A 20,523-nucleotide genomic window follows, 5' to 3' on the forward strand; every position below is an offset into this window, starting at 1 on the left:
TGCAGCACCGGCCTCTCCCTGGAAGTATGGTGGGGCTTTCTCCTTCCGGAAGGATTCAGTCTCAGAAACCTGCGGGGCAAGTTCTACTCAGTCCCATTGGGCTGCTGAGTCAGAATTGACTTGAAGGCAGTGAGTTTACAAAAGACGTCAGGGGATATTATGGTTTAAAGATGATCTCAGGGTAACAGGGTTGGAGGTTTATCCAGTCTCAATGCTTTCAGAATGTTTTAATTGTGTAAGATTTTGCTATTCTGCTCTGCATTTGCACCTTTTAATCAAGATTTTTCTATAGAAGCTTTGATCAAAGCACCACAGTGTTCTCATATCTTGTGCTAAATGAAGTAGTTGTCCAAGGAAGTTTTTTTTAATAAATCATGTTATTGGGGGCTCTTACAGGTCTTATAACAATCCATGCATCCTTTGTATCAAGTACACTTTACATATATTGCCAGCATCATTTCCAAAACATTTCCCTTCTACTTGAGTCCTTGGTATCAGCTACTCCTTTTTCCCTTCCTGCAAAGCGCATCCCCCCCCCCCCACCGCCACATCCTTGATCAATAATATATTATTATTGCTATTTCAAATCTTACAGCGTCCGTTGTTTCCCTTCACCCACATTTCTATTATTCGTCCCCCTCGGGAGTAGGGGTGTGTTATATATCCAACCTTGTCATCAGTTCCCTCTTCTCCCCCCACCTTCCGTCTACCCTCATGGCACCGCTCCTCCCACTACTGTTCCTGCGTTAATCTTTCCTGGGTTTCGTATGCCGAGAGCTTTGATCTGTACCAATGTAGGTACCCCGGTCTAGCAGGATTTGTAAGGTCGGGCTGGGTCATGATAGGCCGGCTGGTGTGTGCAGGGCGTTCCAGAACTAGGGGAATGACCCAAGTTTCATTGGCGCCATACTGCACTCTGCTTGAATACCAATGATCCGCGCTTCTCACTAGTCTCTGGGTGGTACACGCGCTTAACACACTTAATGGCTAACCCAGGGGTTCAAGTTCGAGTTTTCCCTGCGGCCCTTGGAAGAAATGCCCTGCATTCTGCTTTTAACACACTAGCCATTGGAACCTCTCTGGAGCACACGTCTGCTCGGACACACGGGGTTGCCATGACTCAGAATCAATGCAGCAGCAGCTGCTTCTGCTTCTCATCAGAGGCAGAATCATCTGGGCTCCCAGCACCGGCATGGAAAGGCTTATTACGCTGGCTCGCGTCCCTTCCAGATGTACCCAGACGCATGTTGGTTTTGTCAGAAGGAGTCATAGCGCCCCAACGTCTTAGCTTCTCTCTCAGGCAAGAGCAGTTCAAGCCTGGACCGTGCTCCTTGGGACCCTTTCTGTTTTCAAGCTAAAGCGGATTGAAAATGAATCTAGCCAGAAGTCGCAGCTCAGCTCTGTCTCCTCTGAAATGTTCTTTCAAGAATCCCTCTCCCTTCTCTGTGCTCTCTCTGAAGAATTCTTATTCTCCTCTTTCCTAATCATCTTTCTTTGACCAAGCAATTGAAATAAAGTCCCTCCTTTCTTACAAACCACCTCTAAACAGCTCTGAGAAAGGGGGATAAAAGGAAACCTATTTGGTGGTGGTGGTGGTGGTGGGGCGGGGGGCGTATTTCTATTGAACAATTCAATTCACAATTGTGCAAGAGAATATAGCTGAAAGTAAAAGTTTTTATTTAGAACAGCCCCCCCCTGCCCCCAACCCATCTGTTTGGTGAAAGCAGACATTTTATTAATTGAATCCAGTTTCTTCGCCGGGAGAATCATCTAGTTTAGACCCATTTGGCTTTACTAAAAGAAACAAGATACAGTCAAAGAGAAAAACTGCTTTAATATACGCATGGACTTTTATTGCTTCAGTGAGCAGGTGAGGAAGAGAAATGATTCTTTATTTCCAAATTATAAAGTAGGATCAGATTGGAAGCTGTGAAAATATTGAACTTTTTCTAGGAAAAGGGAAAAAAAGACATGAGTGGAAACCCTGGTGATCACACACAGGATCCAGACGACTTGACAGCTATGAATTTATCTCACTTGTGAATGAATAACCTGTGCAATTCACTGGGGACTTAACTATTCCAAACACATTTCCCTGGAAACACTTCAAAAGGCATCGTTCATTTCTGTCTTTACCAAACAGCCCCTCTGGTTACCTTTAGTTTGCTGGCTTTGTGGTTTGAGCATCGACTTGAAAGTTTGAAAATTAACATAGAGAAAGCTTACCGGTGGGCTTTCCTCCTGTAAGAATGAAACGAGATTGAATGCTTTGATTATTTTGTGGTTGAAACAGCTCCTTTTACCTCCTGAATAAGGGAATGCCATTGATACTCTTCATAAAAGTTCTGCTCCAGCCCTGAGTTTAATTTCAATGCATTTGGATTTAAAAGAGACATATTTCCCCTAACTCACACAAAGCAGGCCAGAATTACATCTGAATTAGATCGGACTCCACAGAGTTGTTTGATTAATTTTGAAAACAGATAAATTTTTCCCTTCCAAACTGTGTTATTAGGAGCTAATCCAAACATTATACCATTCTGTCGTTCAGTCACATCAAACAGTGTTGTACAATCGCCTCCACGGTCCATTTCAGATCATTTTCATTTTCAAGGTATTTGGGGAATGACAGGTCATGTGTAGCCATGTAGAGGGTTGGTTTCATAGTTTATTTTAGAATCATAAAGCACAAATGAACTTTGCTGGATTCTGAGTTGTGGGAATCAAGTAGGTTTCTTCTTGGTGCATAGAAGGATTCTGTTCTCCCCCTGACCTCCCCGCTGGTGTAAACACATACTGGATTGTGTTGACAGAGGAGCGTTCTAGGCAAATGGCTGACCCAACCTGCTCCTCTTAGCCAAAGATAACACTTGGTAATGTTGAGGGACACATCCCAATGAAGACATTTAGTATTTCATCCTTAAGTGATTTTTGGGGGGAGTGGTCTTGTTATTGTGTATTACTTTCTTTCTAACACTGAGATTTTGCTACTCTTACTGTCTTAGAAGATTTCAGAGGGAATTTTTGAATCACGTTAATATTTCCATACCCAAGGCTGACTCTGAACAGCTTCCGTTTCAAATATCACGGCAGAGTCCCAGATCTTCAGTGCCTACTCTTTGATTCAAATCCATAGATGGCCAAAAGAGCGATGGATGTGAAAGGATACATCTCACTCACTGGAAGCCTTGGTGGTGTAGTGGTTACTCATTGGGCTGATAATCCCAAGGTCAGAAGCTTGAAATGACCAGCATTCCTCAGGAGAAAGATGGAGGTTTCTGCTCTCATAACGACTTACAGTCTCAGGAAATCACCAGGGCAGTTCTACCCTGTCCTGTAGGTCACTGTGAGTAGTAATCAACCAGATAGCAGTAAGCACTAAGGGTCTTATTCCATACAGGTAAATGAACATTCTAAGAGCGGTGGCAGTATCTTTAACATATCTAGTTCATAACTGGAAGAATATATTCTATGCACCTTGAAAGAAATAATGTTTACTTTGAGATGTTTCATTTTAAGTTTCCAGTACTGACAGGCTCTGAAAATTGATGGAGTGCTACCCAGAAAGGTGAAATGGGACTGTCCTAGATGCCCAGGCTTTAACACACGACATCACAGACGACTCTTTCCTCTCCTTTGTCTCCTATATCTTACCAGGCACCAAATTTTGCCCACTCTCCTTCTATTTCTTTCCCTGATTACTCCTCCTACTAGTGCCACTGTTTTTGCTGAGTTTCTTACCATCATTTCCTATTTCTTCTTTTATAGAAGCTTTTTAGTTTTAATTACGCACTCTACTTTTGGTCTCTTCTCTCGCCAATTCATCATTCACATTGCTGACAAGTTGGTCATAAAACACTCTTTCAGCCTTGTCATTCCCCCATTCAAAGGCTTCAGGGCCTCCCTCCCCACAGCCGACCAGTTGAAGTCCAAAGGCCTAATTGGGACAGTCGCAGTCCTTGGCCATCAGCTGCAACCTTTGCCGGCAGCTCTAACTCTTCACTCCATTGGCACTGTGCTCAGCTCAACCCTGCCCTAAATGGCCTTGAACTTTTCAGATCCCATCCTTTTGCTGAAACCCATCTTACTGGCCTGGAATGCCCTCCCTTCTCTCTGCCTCCCTAAATCCCATCCATCATTCAAGTTATAATTCAAGCCCCGTTTTCTTCCTGAAGCCTTCCAAATTCAGGGCTACTGAAGTTTTATTCCTCTGAATTACTATAGTGCCTCCCCACCCACCCCATTCATTTAATTAGTTCTCTAGTTCCAGGAATATGGTCTTGTTGTTTCATGCAGTTTAAAACTTTTCATTAGTCTTCCTTCCTCAATTAAATTATGTATTTTATGAGATAGAAACCATATCTTCTATTTTTAGTTTTCTACTGAAAAGGACACCAATTACTAAGGGCAACAGAAAAGAGAAGGACCCCCGGTGGGCTGATTAACAAAGAGGCTACAACAGTGGATTCAAACCAAGCAGCAATTGTGAGGATGGCACAGAATGGGGAAAAAGGTTGCCCATGCTACCTTACTTTTAAAAATAACTCACCCACATGGATCATATGCACACATATGACTTGCATAGCATGCATAGGAAACTAACACCTGAGGTAGTTGGGAAGCTTGCATACACACACACACACACACACACACCTTATACATAATAGATGCCTGATTTATTTAAAAATGTGGGCCTCTCATAGATGAGAGACTTGGGGAGACTAAGTGAAGGACCTGTTCATAATAAGCCACACGATGCCCCTTAAGGGACCCACGTGACAGTGGTTGACCCAGCCTTGGACAGCAGTCCTCCTCAGCCATTATCCACACCCACAACAGCAGTGGATCTCCCAGAGCGACAGGAGGCCCTGCTGAACACCAGTGTTCTCCAGGGGTCTCCTGCAGTAGGGTGCTGATAGGGGCCTCGTCATGAGAGAGCCCGGTAGCTGACCATCAGCAAAGTGTTCTTACCATGCAGGGCTTCCCGAAGGACTGTGGAAAGGTCAGGGCCTCCACCTACAGCAAACAGGTAGGGTCGGAACTATCAAACTTCAGCTGTCAGTGCTGATGACATTGTATTCACTGCCCCGTGGACTAGTCATACCTGGAGCATACCTGTGGCTGGTATGTGTCTACAAAAGGCATTGGGTTACCTACTTCTCTTTTCACATTCTACATCAAAGCTCATTTCGTTTCCTAGTTCTTCTGTGTTTAACTATGCCTCCCAAGAAAAGACCTCAGCTTACTAGGATATTTGCAGGATCTAAAATGGAAGATGCCATCATAGAAAAATGTAAAACCTACACCCCCAAACAGGCAAACCCAGAGCGTGAAGCTGACAGATCAAACTCGCAACAAGGAAAAGAAAACAACGCTATGCTTTCTATAAAAAGCAAGTGATATTTTTAGATGCAATATTGGACTTAACTTTCATGGAAGATCGAGTACACTGACGGATAACCCAAACGCTTGACATGATGTGCAAATCCACAGACTAGAGTTTGAGAGGCCGACTGAAGACAGTGTGGGCAACATTGGAGGACGAAGAAGGCCTGTTGCAAGATTCTCGTTTTCAGATTATTCAGCTGAACTTCATCTCCACAAAAGAGGAGGAGAGGGAGCTAACATGTTTGGGTTTGTTTTTTTAATGAGACGCAGAACAAACATTTTTAGGATGGATATATTGCTATGTTTCATCTGTCAACAAAGAACAGTAGCTCCTCTTTGAAATACTAAACAAGATCACAGATCTGGCCAGTTGTAGGGCTAGCATTTCACACCACATCTTCCCAAATTTAAATAGTTGCCATTTCTGCTGCACATACTACCTCCCAGATAGTTGCTTTTGGAGAATATACCTGCCAAGCATCCTTACCTGTGTTCTGTTTACCTAGTTTTGAGGTTATACTGTTGCAATCATCAGACCGATGGTACCTTTAAGATTCTTTAATAAGAGTAAATAAGATGACAGATGTTCACATGCTTGGAAGATGGTTTGGACATATAGCTGGGTTTGATAAGCAGTCGTAAAAATGTAGCAGGTGCGTTGGGGAGGGGGGGGGGAGAGAAAGCAACTAGAAAGCATGTAGTATTCTTTACCAAAGAGGCAGAGAGAGGAAAGAAGAATCCCTTGAAAACTTACTTAGACCTCAGAAAGATAACTGGCTTAGCTTATATTTAATTGACTGAGTTTAGAAAAGATAGCCCTATTTTCACAGCCTATAGGAGATGGAGATCCCTTGGCTTAAAATCATTGTGGCTAAAACTTCAGGGGGGAAGAACACCCCAGCATTTGCTGCCCTACCTTTGATTAATTAATTATTTTTCAAACAGTTGGAAGGTGAATATTTTTAATGAAAAGTCAATGGAGGAGAGAATGTTTGGCATCTTTACAAGATTTAAAGAAGCAAGTTCCTACTCTTTCTGCCAAAATGCGCTTGGGACAGCTTCCAGCTCATTCTTTCAGCCAACCACCTACATTGAACATTTTTCAATATTTTCAATACTTCAGAATAAGTATAAAATCACCACTTTGATAACCTGGTGCATTTAACTGAAAAAAAAATCTTTATATACTGCAACATCCTAATATGCTGAGGTCTTTTCTTAGGAGGCATAGTTAAACACAGAAGAACTAGGAAACGAAATGAGCTTTGATGTAGAATGTGAAAATAGAAGTAGGTAACCCAATGCCCTGTGTAGGCACATACCAGCCACAGGTATGCTCCAGGTGTGACTAGTCCACGGGGCAGTGAATACAATGTCATCAGCACTGACAGCTGAAGTTTGATAGTTCCGACCCTACCTGTTTGCTGTAGGTGGAGGCCCTGACCTTTCCACAGTCCTTCGGGAAGCCCTGCATGGTAAGAACACTTTGCTGATGGTCAGCTACCGGGCTCTCTCATGATGAGGCTCCTATCAGCACCCTACTGCAGGAGACCCCCGGAGAACACTGGTGTTCAGCAGGGCCTCCTGTCGCTCTGGGAGATCCACTGCTGTTGTGGGTGTGAATAATGGCTGAGGACGACTGCTGTCCAAGGCTGAGTCACCCACTGTCACGTGGGTCCCTTAAGGGGCATCGTGTGGCTTATTATGAACAGGTTCTTCACCTAGTCTCCCCAAGTCTCTCGTCTATGAGAGGCCCACATTTTTAAATAAATCAGGCATCTATTATGTATAAGGTGTGTGTGTGTGTGTGTGTGTGTGTATGCAAGCTTCCCAACTACCTCAGGTGTTAGTTTCCTATGCATGCTATGCAAGTCATATGTGTGCATATGATCCATGTGGGTGCGTGATATTAGAAAATAAGGTAGTATGGGCAACATTTTGCTGATAGTCAACTTCTCACTTTGACCCCATGTTCCCTTTCATTTTTTATTCAGTTTGCAGGGCAGCTTAATGAGCCAAAGAGGAGCGGGCTGCCGCTGCCCCCATCGGACCTTTTGATCAGTATTGGTTCCTGGGCCTCGTTGGGGAGACCGGGGCTGTGTGTGAGTCCTGGTGACGTCGTGAGATTCTCTCCCAAGGTCAGTCAACCCGTGGGAGAACGGTGAGGCTTTCTAATGCTATAAAGACTTACAGTGTTAGAACCGCTATCAGGTCGCCACCAGTCAGAACTGACTTCATAGCAATGGGTTTGGTTTATTCAACGCTAGTGGCTTTGCGGAGGGATTTCTGATGGACGCGTGAACAGGTCCAGAGGGAGGCCTGTCATCCCAGAGCAGCGGGGCTTCAGAATTCTTTAATTGAAGCTGCTTTTTCACTCTTAGAAAATTATCGAGGACTCTGAAGATACATGGATTGCCTGGCTTATGTCTACTTATATGTACTGTTTTTATAAATTAGTTAAATTTTCGATAAGTAACCTGTTACCTAGTAACAATAAAGAACATAAAAAGAAGACACCATGGATAGATGGATGGATGGATGGATGGATTGTGATAAGGGTTGTATGAGCCGCCAATTAAATGAGTTTTTCAAAGAAGAACATGATTTTTACTAAACATAAACAGTATTTTTCCCAAACCAGAAAGTGTGTGCACTTCTTCACCGCTAGTGAGATTTTTATATCTGCTTCTGCCTTCACATATATCTGACTTCTTCAAAGCCCTCCTGTATCCGTGTGAGACAACGAGGCTGACAAAGGCACATAACACGTTAATATTCGGAGAATGGCTTTGATCTTCAGGACCTCCTAAAGAGGCTGTGGATCTCCAGAGCTCCCCAGAAAGTAAAATGCTGCTTGGGGCCTGAGGGGAAGGAGAGGCAGGCCAGGGCAAGTGCATCCGCATCTCCTCTTTCTGGGCTCACAGAGACCCGGAGGTTTGTCTCTGCTCACAGATGTCCTTGGAGGCTCTCTCGGAGTGCTAACACCGCCTGAGTTTGGACCCGTACGGAATGGGAAGGCTCCAGAAGGGGAGCAGAGCCCCCAGTCTGTGTGGAAGAAGCTCGTCCGAGGACATCGTGGTGGTAGAAATGCAGTGACATGGTCTCGGGAGGCTGTGGGGTAAGCCGCCTGAGTTCATGGCCCAGGAAGGATTACAGCCACCTCTGTTTAGCACCTGCCAGAAGATTGTTGAGGCGACAGGGACACGGACAATGGAGGCAATTTCAGGTCCCGACTCAGTGATGAGGGACTGACCACAGATGCCTCATCACTGGCGCAGTCTAGATTTACGCCAGAAGATGCTAAAGACCTGCACATAGTTCTTCGTTTTTGGGGAGGAGAGGGGTTTGTTTGTTCTGAATCCCTTTCAGTCCCCTTCTTGCTTTGAAGAATGTGACTGGAGAAATCAGCAGATGGGATACTTATGTTAAAAAAAACCCTCAATTACCTGAAATAAAAGTTCCTGGTGATGTATCCTTCACCCATGCATTAGGCTGGCTTCTCTAGAGAAGCAAACCAGCGAGGCTTGCGTGTGTAAGGACACGTGGTTGCTAGGTGCCCTCTAGTGCGTTCTGACCCATTGTGACCTGTGTGCAACAGCATTAGACAATGCCTGGACCTGCGCCCTCCTCACAATTGTCCCTGCGTTGAAGCCCATTACTGCAGCCACTGTGGCAGTCCATCTCAGCCAGGCCTTACCCTTTTCCTTTGCCCTTCTACTTTCTCAAGCATGATGTCCTTCTCAGGGACTGGCCGTTTTTTGCCAACAGGTCCAAAGTACATGAGATGAAGTTTCTCCATCCATGCTTCGGATCCGACTTCTTCCAAGACAGGTCTGTTGATTCTGTTGGAAGTCCTTGGTGCTTTCAGTATTCTTTGCCAGACCAGAATTCAAATGCATTGACTTGTTGTCAGGCTTCCTGAGTCAGCGTCCACTCTCACATGCATAAGATGGATGCAAGTGACCGTGGCTTGCATCAGGCTCACCATGGTCCCTTTCAACATTTTGGAGGGAGATTGTGCAGCAGGCTTGACTAACACACTGTTGTCATGTGATCTCTGGACTACAGCTTCCACAGCACTGATTGGGGATCCAAGCCAGACAAACCCCTTGGCAATATCAGTTGTTTCTCAGTTGGTCATGCTGCTCCCTACTAGTCCAATTGTGAGGATTTGTGTTTTCTTTTCACTGAGATGCAGTCCACACTAAAGACCGGGATCCTTGATGTTCACCAGCAAGTGCTTTGAGGCCTCCTTACTTTCAGCAAGCAAGGTTGTATCATCTGCACACAGCCAGTTGCTGACACCTCCCTCCAAATCCTGATGCCACACTCATCTTCATATAAGCCAGCTTCTCAGATTGTTTGCTCAGAATACCGATTGAATCAGTATGGTGAGAGGATACGGCTCTGGTACACAGCTTTCCTGCTTTGAAACCATGCAGGATTCCCTTTTTCTGTTCACACAACTGCCTCTTGTGTCATGTACAGGTGCTACATGAGCACAATGAAGTGCTCTGGAGTTCCTGTTTTTGCAAGACTATCCATAGGTTGCTATGATCTACAAAGTTGAGTGCCTTTGTATAGTCAATAAAATGCAAGTAAACATCTTTTTTGGGGGTATTTTCTGCTTTCAGCCAAGACCCAGCTGACATCAATCATGATATCTCTTTTTCCAAATCCTTTTCTTAATCTGACCTGAATCTCCAGCAGATGCTGTCAATGCATGGGAAAATATTTATATCAAGAAATGGCTCACACATTTGGATAAGTGGCAAATGCAGTTCAATTCAAGTGTGAGTCAGATGGTAGGCTGGAGGCTTCTCCTGACTCATTTAACTAGAAGGACTGGTGTAGAAGGGAGTAAAGGTAGAAGCTGGAAGACAACAAGCTGGTGGATGCGGGATACAGACCCGGCAGAAGTGACATTTCCATCAAGAAGTCTGCTTAAAAGGAGCAGACCATACCATTGAAAAGTCTTTCTTCCAATTACATCAAGACTAATCAAGGGGTTTACATTCTACCCCAGCACTGGCGGCTCACAGAGTTGATTACATTATGTTAGATCTCATCATGGAGTTGATTACATTGTGTTAGATCATTTCATGGGGATTCCTTTGAGAACCTCGGCCAGCCACAGTGAACCAAAACCTAACCAACATAGACCATATTTTTTGGAGGCTGGTGAGTAATGATTCAATTTCTTACCTCCCTCTCTCTGTCTTTTCTTTCCCAAATATACTTTTTGATTGAATGAGTTACCATCCCAACAGTGTTGATAAGAAGGGCAATATTAAACTAGCTCTGAGGCAACAAATGCTATGCAACCTCTGTGTGTGTGTGCGTGCGTGCGTGCATGCATGTGTGCATGTTTGGTACTAAGATAGAGCTTTAAAAGAGTCTTTTCTTACCTTGGATAATGAGCAGTCCATGTTATTAAGGCCAAACTCAATACCTGGTGGAAAGCTGATGAACATAGCTTGTGAGTTAAATCTTTGTGAAACTAGGGTCATAGCACAATGTTTGTGAAGAATAGATATGGCTTGGCTATGAACTTCGTAAGTTTATGGTCAGTAAAAAGAGAGGGAAATCTGCCCAGAAGGAGTCCTTCTTTGAATTGACTTAGGGAACAGAAAGATCAAGTTCATTATGCCTTAAATAAAGAGCAAGCATGAGCTCTCAGGCTAATATTATACCTGAGACTGTGTAAAAGCTATCTTGAATATTACATGAAGATGGCTGTCAAGATAACTGTGTACTCAATAGTACATCAAGGATTTTCCTAGTGACAGGATAAAACACTGGGGCCTAAGCAGCTGCTGGTGTGATGCTGCTGTCTTACAGATGCTTGGAGGGATGCTGCCAACCGTATTCTAATGAGCATCTTATTCCATAAAGGAATCCGTGCTTCTTTTTAGATGTGTGGTGACAAATCTCCAAAATGTGGACTCTTTACTTATATTCCATGTGTATATATACATGGGATATTAAAAATATGGACCTGATCTATTGAGACGATTTCCTGACAAATAACGTGGGCAATCACCGAATTCCCCCAGGGTTGCATTACTGCACTTGAAGAAAAGTGTACTCGAGAACTTGGACCTCATTTCACATCTCCAATATCTATCTGAAGCAATCGCTTTCATGAAATTTTGATCTGAGCCCAGGACTGGGTTTGACAGATGCCTCTGAATCACTGAGTCAGAGGTCTTCCAAACCCCTCAAACGTCCTTTTATATATATACATATTTCTTCAAATTTCACCCATCAGTCCAACCAAATGCTAATGAAACATTTCTCAGACAGCTTTACTGGAGTCCCCAATTCCTAATTAATTGCTCCTTTACATTTACTTTCCCATGAAAGATCACATAGGCTTCTTCTCAGGTGAGGTGAATCCATTCCAAATTGTCATGACCCCATGTGTCTCAGAATTTAACTGTGCTTTTAATAAAGTCTTTCATGGTAGATTTGGGGGGAAAGTAGTACAGTCTTATATCCAAGGTTACACTAAACCAACTCCAAGTTAGTTTTGAACTACCGACCTTTCAGTAAGAAGTTGAGTGCATTGACTCTTTACACCACCCAGGGACTCCCACGTACTTCTGTTGTTGATGTGGTTGCTAGGTGCTATTGAATTGGTTCCAACTCACAGAATGCATAATGGCCCTATGTACCTCAAAACAAAACACTGCTTAGCCTTGTGCCATCGTGCCAACCATTGCTGTGTTTGATCTCATTGTTGCAGCGTCACCCAGCTCCCTGACAGGTTTACTCTTCTCGCTGACCCTCGACTTTACCAAACATGATGCCCTTCTTCAGGGATTAGGACCTCCTGATTACAGGTCCAAAACACGCGAGACCAAATTTGACATCGTGCTTCTAAGGAGCATTCTGGTTGTTTTTCTTCCAAGACACATTTGTTTGTTCTTCTGGTAGTCCATGTTATATTTACTATTCTTTGCCAGCATCGCGATTCAAAGGTATTAATTCTTCATAGATCTTTCTCACACACTGTCCAGCTTTTATATTGATTGAACGCAATGGGAAATAGCATGACTTGGGTCAGGTGCACCTTAGTCTTCAAAGCGATATCTTTGCTTTCCAACACTTTAAAGAGAGACATTAGTCTAAGAATATGAGACATAAACTTCTTTAAGGCAGTTTCTTATTTACTTTAAAAACAAAGACAGTCCTAGCACGGTCTCTTGTGCTTACTCAAAATCATTGACTAAATGAATTAGTGGGGAACTTCTCTTATTCACATACTCCTACGTACTGTCCTCAGTGGTTGTAAAGTGCCCTCAGCAAGTTACAGAGAGGACTTCGGTACTTCTGTTTCATGAAGAGAATGACCCAAGAAGAAAGATGCTTCTCTTGATCTAACATTAAAAGAAAAAGCTCTTTGGGACACATAGGAGAAATCTCCTTTTCTAAGGGGAAACAGTGGAGTATACGGAGTTTTGAAGTTGATAGAACTCAATCATGAAATGAGAGATTCCCTTGGATGGCATTTATTTTTTAACAGGTTTGGGAAACTTGAAATTTGCTAACATTCATACAGACAAAAGCTTTCTGAGTAGCAACAGTTTTCTTGTTTGAAATGCCTCTTTGGCACAGGGTTTTCACGCACAGCATGCAAATGTGTGTCATGTTCATAAATCCAATCACAAATGATAGTTTTATGACCAAACTGTATTTCTTCCAAACAAAGTGGCAGTAATATTTTTAAAAATCTGCAAGCCCTTTGAGAGTCTTCAAAAAGAATTTCATCATCTTTTCTTATTGAAGTGAAGATATTTATAACTGAGAGGATGCTGCATTGCCACTATGGGAAGAATTGCCTTCCCCACCTAAAATATAGCCACCAATGGTGTGCATGTTTTGCATTTAGCATTCAAAATATATGGGGAGCAGGATCTAAGTAGATGCAATAGGGTCTAGAAATTAGCCTAAGTCAGCTCTGGAGACCAGATTTAGGGAGGACTGTAAATCATATCCCTGGAAGAGAAGTTTACTGTTCTGAATACTCTAAACTATACCGCCGATCAGATGCCTACTTCTAGTCCACATATGTTATCTGTACTCTAGGTCTTATCAGACTTTCCCTGCAGCTTCACCAAGTTTGAAGACTGTTAGGGTCTTTCAGTACACATGGCCTTTCAGAGCTAGGAAGTCCCCGAGAGTTGATAGCCTGGTTTCCTGAAGGCTAAGCTTAAAGATTGATGGATATCCTTGTTGAAGAGAATTCTTCCCACTCCCCCGACTTCTTTCCAGAAGACAAACTTTTAACAGTCTTCCCTTTTCCTCATGAAAATCTACAATGCACGTGCTCAGTTTAATTACTAGGACATTTCATGCCATAATTTTGATGAGCTGATGGGATTTTCAGTAATTCGGCCGAGAACGCAATGAATCATTATTTTGAAAGACATCTTCATCATTTTAGTGTCCACATCTGTCTTTACCGTGGTCTGTGCTGTCTATACCTGACCTCTGCCATGATATTTTCAATCACCTCCTATGTATTGGAAAGATGGACACTGACTAAGGAAGACCAAAGAAAAATTGAGGCATTTGCATTACAGTGCTGGCAAAGACCATGGAAAGTCTCACAGGCTGCTGAAAGAACAGACAGGCCATGGAAGACGTATGGCCAGAATGCTTCTTAGAGGTAAAAATGGCAAGATTCCATCTTATATACTTTGGACATGCTGTCAGGAGTGATTAGCCCCTGGAGAAGGACCGTAAGCTTGGTAGAGTAGAGAAGCATAGAAAACGAGAAAGACCATACCAAAGATGCATTGGTCGGTGGGCTCACCCATCAGAACAAAGACTAGGCAGTGCTTCATTCTGTTGTACAGATAGATGGTTGCTATGAACCGACTTGATGCTACCAAGCAACAATGCAGACCATTCTGGAATGAGTTATGTTGCCAAGGCAGGAGTGCCCTGGAACCCTGAGCCTGGACCCTACTAGAATGCTTGCTAAATAAGAAACAAGATCATGAGTGAGTTGAAGCACATAGACTCTGCTCATTGTGTCTGCTTTTGTAAGCAGAGCGCAGATAATGGGATATTTGATATTGGAATGAGCCTACCTGCCCATTTTCTGGAGCATTTATGTTCCGTGTTATCATGACTTCAGTGGAGGAAATGTTATGTCATCGATATTTCAAAAAATCATTTGTGAGCATCCACTGTGGCTTACTTAGATTAGCTCTCAGGCTGTGACTGCCATGGTGAACAAGACCATGGCCCAATCCTTGTGTGTCTCGCCCATAATGGAGGAGATAGGCAATTAACATGAAAACCAACATCTGATGTAATTCTAGAGAGGAGTGGGTGCTTCGAAGAAAAAGCAACAGTTCAAAGGCTTATTTTATGGACAAGGTCATAGAAGTTATCTCTGACAAAATAGAACATTGATATTATAGAGTCCTTGAGTGTGCAAATGAGCTAACCTCCTCGGTCGGTTCAGAAGAATGGCTTTTCCCACCCAGTCATTGAACACCCCATACAGCATACTCCACTCTGAACCACAAAAGGGTTTCCATGAGTCAGCACCAACGCAACTGTTTGTTTTGTCATGGTCAAAAACACTGTCACGGTTGTTTAAATTTGCCCCGTAATTTGCGACACGAAGATAATTCTTAGTGGTGGGATTTTTCCTTGTTCTATACACATGTGCTTCTGTTTCTGTTAGGGAGACCATATCTAAACTCCATCCAATGAGCAATCCTAGAGAACTATTTATTTAGAGATGATGGGGATGTGCCAGATAGCTTAACTCTGAGATAAAACACTAAATTTTCCATTAGGCTGCTGATTCTGTCTGGGAAACAAATTCTGCCCACTGGTTGAAGTATGCTTTTTAGGATACTTGGAAAAATTATGACTTCCCAAAATTCTTGAAAATACTGGGAGAAAATCCTTTCTCTTTTCTAATTAATTGAATATTTTTTAAGGCAAGGAGAGGAAATACCAGGAAGCAGAAATTATCCTAGGGAATTTTTAATACTGTCGTGTTTGCCTTTTATTTAAAATAACATTAAGTAGTAGTCAAATAACCCCACAATCCTGCCCTCCGAAACAACAAATTTACTGCCATTGAGTCAATATTAGCTCATAATGACCCTTTCGGAAAGGGTAGAACTGTCCCTGTGGGTTTCTGAGATTGTAATGCTTGATGGGAGTTGAACATCTCAATCCTCTCCAGCGTCAGGTAAAACTCACATGACCCTTTCAGTTATTTCCTGCTTAGGTCTTCCTCATTTTTTGGATTTAAAACTTACAATTTGCCATCTCTCCATTTTAGGATATATCAAAGAGTTTGTGAATAGGATTGGAGGGCCGTTTCCTAAGGTACAATCATCTGAGACCTTGATGAAGGGCAGGAATGTTATCCAACAATAACTAAGATGAGACATCCTTATTCTTTAATGGAAATATTGCTATGTATTCATGTATTAAGTGTGCATACATTATGCTGACCAAACACAAGATATAAGAACTTTATAGTAGACTTCATGTTTATTTTCCTTCCTTTGTTGCAGTGCAAAGAAGTTAAGACCTTGTGACCCCAAGTGTAAGGATCATTAAGGATTGTTTGTCAAGTTCATCTTTTCTACATACAAATGTCTAAATGTCTTGGCCTGTAAGGCCAAAATATAAAACGACTAACAACAACATTTAACATTCCCCTGAAGCGTTAATTAAGACTGAGTAGAACCATGTCTTAGAGGAGAGGCGTACTAGGTACTGGTGTCAATATAAGGTCTTGACTGTCGACCTGCAACTGCTTTTTACTGAACAAACACACACATATTTTCAAACTTATTTTTATTAGAGAAAAAATATTTTAGCCAATTCTACCTCGTACTCCATTTGCACTCTGGTAGGCTTAGAGTAAAGCAGGAATAAAATGTGAGAGGAATTAAACTGGATTCCAAATTAAATACCAAACACCAAATTTATTCCCATTGAGCTGATTTTGACTTATGGCACCATTGTAGGAAAAAAAAGAAGGGCCTCTGTGAACTTTGTGTGTGTGTGTGTGTGTGTGTGTGTGTGTGTGTGTGTGTGTGTGTGTGTGTGTAGAGCAGCAGAAAACCTCCTCTTTCTCCCGTGTGTTACCTAGTGCTTCAAAAATGCTACCGACACCACCGGGGTTGTGGAATTAAACTTTGAAATTGTTCTGCCACCCAGTCCATGCTGACTCACAGCGACCCACTGCATGCTTCTGAGACTGTAACTCTTTATTGGAGTAGAAAACCCAGTCCATCTCCCTTGGAGCACTGGTGGTTTCGAACTGCTGACCATGCAGGTCGTCGCCCCACAGGTAACCCTACAGGCCAGGCCTCCACGGGGCTCTCTAGTAAGTCACTGGTACAGCAACGGTCTACCGTGCAGTCCTCGGGCTCGTTTCCATCACCAAGACCATAGTTTCCAATTGCTGATCCTTCTTAAGTTCCAATTTTGAATTCTAACCCCTAGTGATTAACATTGCTGTGAAACGTAGCCCACGTTCCTTAAAGGCATACATTGCTTCTCTACTCCCAGCTTAAAGTCTATGTCTTTGAAAAACTACTTGATCTTAGTACAACTGAAGCACTTGGATTGTATGAGATTTTTCTCAAATTTGGGGAAATGTCCTAGTGAATTCAGTGGGAAATACAGCAGGTCCTTATATAACACCTCTGTGGCAGTTTTCTTTTTCCTTTTACTAGTCAAGGAATCCTGGAAAAAGCTTAAGGTTGTGATGAGGGTATCACAAAATACATGTGTTAGCTGCCGCATCACAGCAAAGGTTTGATTGTCTGACAATTCACCTATGAGGTCATGAAAGCTGAATGCCCACACACGTGTCCTTTTTTACAAATATGAACGCTCAGTTCCATGTAGCAGATGGACGTGGCAAACTTGCATAGATTATGCTGCACGTTGGAGTTTTACCTCACACAGTTTTAGCTCCTATCACCTCGCTTCACCATCCAGGAAAAGCCTGCTTATTTTTCAACTTTAGGTAAACAATATATGGAAATAATTTGCACTTTTTTATACAAATTATTTTAAAATTCAAATGATTAAAACCCTGTTTTGTAGGAGATTTTCAATATTCTTCCTCTTTTCTCGGGAACAAATAAAGCAACTTGAAGATGTTGACAGGACCCCAGGGGTCAGCTTGGGGGGAGAAGCCACCGAGCAGTCTTAGGACGTAACTTCTGCCAATTTGTGGGTCTGCAGCAAAGGTAATGATTGGGAACATTAGGCTGCAGGCATGAAGAAGTCTTTCTGTGCTTTTTGAGTGACTTGAAACTTCTCCATAGTTAATAAATAAATTCATAAAGTCAGGTTGGACAGAGAATCGCAGTGTGAAGTAGCTAAGCAAAGATTCACCACTTTGGGGACAAGTCACAGCCTCAATTAGACTCCAGGAGCCTTAGTTTAAGCAGGCGTATTGGAGGTCATTTTCTCTTGCTGACAATAGCTAGGAGTCTGTTTGAATACTGAAGATTCAGCAGATACTGGATTTGGTATGTGCTAATTTACTGGAACTATATGATCTGATCTCATCAAGAAACTTTTGGATTTGGCACTAGGCTGATTCAGATAAGCTAATTCCCTTCAGCCAGTCAAACGAGGAAGTCATTTATGTAAGCAGAGGTTCGTCCATTTCTGACTGACACTGTTTGCAGAGATGAACTTCAAGGACTTCAAGGATCCAATTGCTGCTGAAATGAACATGCTGAATCAGATGCCTGTGAAACGGCGCTGGCACGTAGTAGGGGCTCAGGCCATCTTTGCTGGATTTACATTCTGATATTGGATCACCTTTGGATCTGTTGTTTATTTTTGTAGGGACTAATAAATTCACTAATCTGTGAATTTGGTGACATGCTCATTGTTTCTCTTGCTGGCTGATTGCCTCTTTTATAATTTCACAGCCCGTAATGTTTCAGAGAGGAAGTCAAAGGAGATGAAGCCCAGCCTGCCCATTTATTTTTTGTGAGAAACTTGGGTGCATGTTTTTGTGAGACTTAAGTCTGAAACAGTTGTTTTTAAAATGCCCTGGGTTTATGGGTGCATGTTCTTTCATGGAATCCCTGCTCTGTGAAGACCTGACATAATAGGGAGAATTTTGTTTGTGGTTCTCTGTTAGGTTCATTCTCTAAAAGTGTTTCGTGATTTGTGCCATTTATTTATTTTTTTCCAGAAATCTATTTGCTTTCTTTTCCTACACATTTTTACTTGTTTCCTTTATTTTTCAAAATGATGCTATGCAAACAATTGTTGGTCAGTGATTTCATGGTTAAAAAAAAAGTTAAAAAGTAATTATGTGTACACACACACACACACTTACATACAGGGTGACTATTTTACATTTTTGCCCCATGAAGAAGCACTAATTTTCAATCCATAGTTGTTAAATGAATACAGTACTTGCCTATGTCTACCAGCAAGTACTGCTCATGTGAATAACGTCTCACTAGGACAATAGAAGTTCCATTGGTGACATCACGTAAACACGCAAACTGATGGCTGACTGCAAGGTTGGTGGTTCAAACCCACTAGCCCCTCCATGAGAAAAAGTTGAAACTCTGTTCCCATAAGCATGTGCAGCCTTGGGAATCCTATTTAGTGTTGCTTATTACGCTCGGTTCTCTAGGAAAGCAAGACTCGTGAAACATGACCCTCTAGAAAAAATGTATTTCATGAAAATGGCTCACACTGTGGTCGAGACAAGCAAGTATGAGTCCAGGATGCTCCAAGAGACTGAGTCAGATGTTACGTTGGAGGGTTCTCCTGATTCACACAGCTGGAGGAAGCAGATGCGCTTAAGATCGACAGGATGGCAATGGGCTTGTGGCTGAATCGGTGAATGAATCCGAAGTTGGAATGTCAGGGTTGTGGCTGCAGAAGTACATGAATCCAAGGCTGGTGGCCAGACAGAAGGCTGCCAAAACTCCCAGGATTGATGGACAATATGACAAGCCATTGGCTCAAGTCCAAGAACCAGAGGTTGATACAGACCAAGCTAAAAAGTAAGCTTTTCCACAACCACTTTTATTAGAAGCAGACTACTACACCCCTGTGTTAGGCTGGAGAAACAAACCCAGTGACACTCATATAGGTGTAAGAAAGAGCTTTTTATCAAGAAATAATTGAATATCAAGGAAACATCCAAGCCTAGTCGATTAGTCCAATACTAGTCTATAAATCACTCTTCAGACTCACGAAGCCACATATAATGATGTCGAATACAGGAATTTCTCAAGCCACTGGGTGCCAAGTTCTTTGGATCCAATGGCCATGGACACATCTCCAGGGCTCTGGCAGGACCCAGAGTGGCTCACCAAGAAGAGGATGAAGGTACAGAGTAAGGGGCAGGTTCCCAGGTCCCTCCTTGTTAGAGGGTCCTGCCCACAAGAGGGTGCCATCAGGTTATGACCTGATTGGCCGTCTAGACTCCACCCTTAGACTTTTATATATGCACATCTTCAAGTTGACACGAATTTGTGTAACTACCACAACCCCTATGGCAATTAATTGCATCAAGACCATGACCTGAGGAAGAGTTGTATTGCACCCCACTTTTATCCCATCAGAGAGGCCTGAAACTTGCCGTGATTGCATGTGCCAGGCCAGCTCCAGGGGATTACAAGATGCTGATGGCTGGACCAGTGAGAATTCTGGCTCAGCAAGGTTGGCACGTACATCTCAACTATCACAGTCACTGTGAGTGAGATTGGCCTCAACAGCCGTGCGGTGAAGGTTCTGTGTTTGGGTTTTAGGAAAGTAATTGACTGAATATTCTTATCATCAACTTACCCCATTGCTCCCCATAGAAATGGGTAATGTTGAGGGGATCAAAATAGTATTTTGGGGCAGGTCGGGTAGCAGTCCTTAGCCCCACAGGCAAAGAGAGATTTGCCTCTAGCACTGGATGATGGAGGTTAGACTGGATTTGCCCAAGAGAAATGAGCCTTCAATTTGTATCACTTTTTTTTTTCATAAATAATGGCACAAAACAAATGTTTAGATTTTTTAAAAAGCCAAATGTTATTGCAATGTGTCATCCATCTGTGGAGCTAATGGTTATCAACTTAACTATTAGCTTAAAAATTGCCAGTT

The sequence above is a fragment of the Tenrec ecaudatus genome, chromosome 11 (assembly GCF_050624435.1).
Source record: "Tenrec ecaudatus isolate mTenEca1 chromosome 11, mTenEca1.hap1, whole genome shotgun sequence".
NCBI classification, from domain to species: Eukaryota; Metazoa; Chordata; class Mammalia; order Afrosoricida; family Tenrecidae; genus Tenrec; species Tenrec ecaudatus.